Source organism: Aquarana catesbeiana, linkage group LG10 (assembly GCF_042186555.1).
Source record: "Aquarana catesbeiana isolate 2022-GZ linkage group LG10, ASM4218655v1, whole genome shotgun sequence".
NCBI lineage: Eukaryota > Metazoa > Chordata > Amphibia > Anura > Ranidae > Aquarana > Aquarana catesbeiana.
In genome coordinates this window covers 128,264,306-128,270,305 of record NC_133333.1, presented here as the reverse complement: position 1 = coordinate 128,270,305, position 6,000 = coordinate 128,264,306, and positions in this window count along the sequence as shown.

Genomic DNA, 6,000 nt, shown 5'->3' with positions numbered 1-6,000 from the left:
TGAACCGGCACATATCATTCATATTCTCTGAAAAATGGCCAAGAAATCATAAATTCTGCCAAAAAAGTGAGTACACCCCTCACATTTTGTAAATATTTTATTATATCTTTTTATGTGACAACACTGAAGAAATGACACTTTTCTATAATGTAAAGTAGTGAGTGTACAGCTTGTATAACAGTGTAAATTTGCTTTCCCCTCAAAATAACTCAACACACAGCCATTAATGTCTAAACCACTGGCAACAAAAGTGAGTACACCCCTACGTGAAAATGTCCGAATTGGGCCCAATTAGCCATTTTCCCTCCCTGGTGTCATGTGAGTTAGTGTTACAAGGCCTCAGGTGTGAATGGGGAGTACTGCATCAAATTGATCTGCATGGCTGTTGTCCCAGAAGGAAGCCTCTTCTAAAGATGGTGCACAAGAAAGCCCGTAAACAGTTTGCTGAAGACAAGCAGACTAAGGATATGGATTACTGGAACCATGTCCTGTGGTCTGATGAGACCAAGATAAACTTATTTGTTTCAGATTGTGTCAAGCGTGTGTGGCGGCAACCAGTTGAGGAGTACAAAGACAAGCGTTTCTTGCCTCTTGTCAAGCATGGTGGTGGGAGTGTCATGGTCTGGGGCTGCATGAGTGCTGACGGCGCTGGGGAGCTACAGTTCACTGAGGTAACCATGAATGCAAACATGTACTGTGACATACTAAAGCAGAGCATGATCCCTTCCCTTCAGGGACTGGGCCACAGGGCAGTATTCAAACATGATAACGACTCCAAACACACCTCCAAGACAACCACTGCCTTGCTTAAGAAGCTGAGTGTGAAGGTGAAGGACTGGCCAAGCATGTTTCCAGACCTGAACCCTATTGAGCATCTGTGGGGCATCCACAAATGGAGGGTGGAGGAGCGCAAGGTCTCTAACATCCACCAGCTCCGTGATGTTTTCATGGAGGAGTGGAAGAGGACTCCAGTGGCCACCTGTGAAGCTCTGGTGAACTCCATGCCCAAGAGGGTTAAGGCAGTGCTGGAAAATAATGGTGGTCACACAAAATATTGACAGTTTGGGCCCAATTTGGACATTTTTACTTAGGGATGTACTCACTTTTGTTGCCAGCAGTTCAGACATTAATGGCCTGTGTGTTGAGTTGTTTTGAGGGGACAGCAAATTTACACTGTTATACAAGCTGTACACTCATTACTTTACATTGTAGCAAAGTGTCTTCAGTGTTGTCACATGAAAAGATAGAATAAAATATTTACAAAAATGTGAGGGGTGTACTCACTTTTGTGAGATACTGTGTGTGTGTATATATATATATATATATATATATATATATACATATATATATATATATACATATATACATATATATATATATATATATATATATATATATATATATATATATATATATATATATATATATATATATAGAGTGGGGACAGAAAGTATTCAGATCCCCTTTCATTTTTCACTCTTTGTTATATTGCAGCCATTTGCTAAAATCATTTAAGTTCATTTTTTTCCTCATTAATGTACACACAGCACCCCATATTGACAGAGAAACACAGAATTGTTGACATTTTTGCAGATTTATTAAAAAAGAAAAACTAATACAGCCATGAGTCTTTTTTGGAAAGATACAACAAGTTTTTCACACCTGGATTTGGGGATCCTCTGCCATTCCTCCTTGCAGATCCTCTACAGTTCTGTCAGGTTGGATGATAAACATTGGTGGACAGCCATTTTTAGGTCTCTCAAGAGATGCTCAATTGAGTTTAAGTCATGCCTCTGGCTGGGCCATTCAAGAACAGTCATGGAGTTGTTGTGAAGCCACTCCTTCGTTATTTTAGCTGTGTGCTTAGGGTCATTGTCTTGTTGGAAGGTAAACCTTCGGCCCAGTCTGAGGTCCTGAGCACTCTGGAGAAGGTTTTCGTCCAGGATATCCCTGTACTTGGCTGCATTCATCTTTCCCTCGATTGCAACCAGTCGTCCTGTCCCTGCAGCTGAAAAACACCCCCACAGCATGATGCTGCCACCACCATGCTTCACTGTTGGGACTGTATTGGACAGGTGATGTGCAGTGCCTGGTTTTCTCCACACATACCGCTTAGAATTAAAGCCAGAAAGTTCTATCTTGGTCTCATCAGACCAAAGAATCTTATTTCTCACCATCTTGAAGTCCTTCAGGTGTTTTTTTTAGCAAACTCCATGCGGGCTTTCATGTGTCTTGCACTGAGGAGAAGCTTCCTTCGGGCCACTCTGCCATAAGGCCCCAACTGGTGGAGGGCTGCAATGATGGTTGACTTTCTACAACTTTCTCCCATCTCCCGACTGCATCTCTGGAGCTCAGCCACAGTGATCTTTGGGTTCTTCTTTACCTCTCTCACCAAGGCTCTTCTCCTCCGATAGCTCAGTTTGGCTGGATGGCCAGCTCTAGGAAGGGTTCTGGTCGTCCCAAACGTCTTCCTCCATTTAAGGATTATGGACGCCACTGTGCTCTTAGGAACCTTAAGTACAGCAGAATTTTTTTTGTAACCTTGGCCAGATCTGTGCCTTGCCACAATTCTTGTCTGTGAGCTCTTATCTTAGGTCTTATATAGACAGGTGTGTGGCTTTCCTAATCAAGTCCAATCAGTATAATCAAACACAGCTGGACTCAAATGAAGGTGTAGAACCATCTCAAGGATGATCAGAAGAAATGCACAGCACCTGAGTTAAATATATGAGTGTCACAGCAAAGGGTCTGAATACTTAGGACGATGAGATATTTCAGTTTTTCTTTTTTTAATAAATCTGCAAAAATGTCAACAATTCTGTGTTTTTCTGTCAATATGGGGTGCTGTGTGTACATTAATGAGGAAAAAAAAATGAACTTAAATTATTTTAGCAAATGGCTGCAATATAAAAAAAGAGTGAAAAATTTAAGGGCGTCTGAATACTTTCCGTCCCCACTGTATATTTGGGTTGCACCGATACCGATACTATAAACTAGAGTACTTGTACTTGTGCAAATGCTCCAATGCTTAACCCGACACTTGGGCAGCCTCAGGGATGATTGGTGTGGGTGTGGGGGCAGTTACAAGCACCGATCTCCCTGTATAGCTTCTCTGACAGCCGCTTTTCCTACACTCCCTCCTGTGGCTGTATGGGAGATCGGTGCTTGTAACTGTCCCCCTCTGTGCTCCCCGGGTCCTTCTCTGGGTCCCCTCTGTGCTCCCCATGTCCCATGTCCTGCTCTAGGTCGCAATCCGTTTCGTCTTCAGGTCCCCATCTGTGCTATCTTCCGGGTCCCCCTGAATCCTCCCTGGCTCTCTGTGTCCTACTCCGGGTCCTGATCTCTCCGTGTGCTCCTCTGTCCTACTCTGGTCCCCCCATGTCCTGGATCTTTCAGGATGGAGAGCGGAGGAAGGAGCCGGTAAATCTGTCATTTGCTGACTCCTTCCTTTTCTGAATGGACAGACTGACTCTGTCCAATCATAACTAAGCATCGTAAACTGTGTTTACAATGTTTCAGTTTATAAATGAAGAGGAGCCTCTGTTTCCTGTCCATACATTTTCAGTGCAGCTGAGGCTGCAGAGAAAGGGACTGGGGAATCTGTGTCCTTAGTCCCTTTCCCTGTCTCAAAGGGAAGATATCAGGTGTCTGTTTAGACCCCTGATATCTCACCAAAGCCCCCCCCCCCCAACAGGGCTGGTAAAATAATAATAAAAAAAAGAAAAAATTGTAATAAATATACATATATAAATATCAATAAAGTTAAAGTGTAAAAAAATTAAATAAACACTGACACCGTCCACTCACACCCCCCCCCCCCCTCAAAAAAAGAAAGCATTGTAAAAAAATATATATGTATAAAATTTTAAAAAATAATTAAAAAAAATGGTGAAAAATAAAATTGTAAAGAAAAATAAAATAAATAAACATAAAAAAACTACTGTCACATGTGCCACTGTCACATGACATTCAAAAAATGTATTGGTAATTGGTATCGAGTACTTAAAAAAAAGTATTGGTACTTGTACTCGGTCTTAAAGAAGTGGTATTGGTGCAACACAAAAAAAAAGAAAAAATTAAATAAATATATATATATATATATATATATATATATATATATATATATATACACACACAAACACGCACCCAAATGTTTTGCCTTGCATTTCTATTTTAAACTGAATGGGTTGTTTTACAAGGTGGGGGTTCACATATACTTTAAGTAAATTAAACGTTTTATAACAAGATTTGTTCTGTAGTATCTTTTTAAAGTTAATAAACATGATTTAAACAGAAGATCTGTGCCAATAGTCATAATCCCTTTTCTAGTGAGGGTCATTGTGCTCACCAGTCAACTTAACTGTATGAAAAAATAGACTGAATAACTCATCAGTAGAGTATAAAATGGGAATAAAACAGAGCAGTGTGCAATGTAGTCTGAAGGTAAACTACAAAGAAGACACAGTTTTAACATAAAGAGCAGCTGAGAGAAGGGTATATTATTAGTGAGCAGAATGGAAGACTTGGAAAAGAGGTTTGACATACCAATATTAGCAGGGTGCATGGAATGTTAACATATGAGAATTCACATACAAGCCACAAAAAGAAAGAGCAAAACCTGACAGATGATTCCAGTAATGTTTCACAGTGGCTTATTTGGTCCATGGACAGACACTCTGGAAGAGCAAGTGATTTATTTGGAAAGAAGAAAAAACTTTATAACAACCAATCCCAACCAATAATATTAAAATGGATTGACTGGTCTTCCTTGATAGCGGGCTGAAGAGATCAGTCTTGGTGCCAACTGAACTTCCTAGGAAGGTTTTATTTTTTTTCCAGAAGTGACCCAGAGAAAATGAACAGCGTGTTCTTTCTACCTTTTACTTTGGCCGATAGGGTCCGTCTGAGTAATCCAAGCTTGACCCAGAATTTAATTTGTAATTGAACATTTTTACCACCCCATTTGCACACACCTTTTTTGTACATCAGTCAGGTGAGTCACTATTGTTTTGAAATATTACCATTGGATTCAAAGACACATCTAATTTGGGGCAACAGTTTTTTTAGTTTAATTAATTTTTTATTGTATTTACATATATCTAAAGAAGTTTACATTATCACCTAGATCTTTGAATATCTGGTGTAAGTTGTTAATACATTTATCAGCACCAGTTACTCATTTGCACTGTTAAAACTAGAACCAACGCTTCACTAAATAGGACTATTTAAATATATATATATATATATATATATATATACACATATATATACACACACACACACACACATACAGTATATATATATATTATTATTATTATATTATTATTATTATTATTATATTATTTTTGGGAAAATACATTTTCTGAAAATATTACAAACGTTTGTTCCATTGCCGTTTAATTTTCTCCCAAATTGAACTTGATTTTGGAAAAAGAGCTGCTGTAGGTAAAATGGATAATGGTTCATTTTTCTATAAATTATGCTTGGCTGCGTATTGTATTTTTTATTGGCCCTTGTCACATTTTATGATATGTAATACAGCCGGCATCCGTAAAAGGAAAGATACTTGGCTACTCTGCAGGCGAAAGGGGAATATAAACTGTAGTAAATTATATGATGAACATGTTGGTTTGAAAAAAAAAAGTATAAAGATGGATGTCAACCATTTGCAGTATAGTGTAATCTCTTACAAACTTTTTATTTAAAAAAAAGACAGTACATTACTGGATGCAATAATATTTAGTTAAGTAATACAAATAAAAAAGTTTTTTTATTTGAAGTGCATTTACGAGATTATTTTGGAGGTTTAGTTTGCAGACTATGTTGGTCCCTAAAAAAAGGAATTTGTATATTATTATGTATTATAATTATACAATATAGTAAGATCAGAGGCGGAAGGTTTCTGTAATGTATTCTTTTCTGAAATATAAATGTAATAATAATACGTCTGCATTGCTAAATGTAGAATATGATAAGTGAATACAGTTTTGGACCTAATGA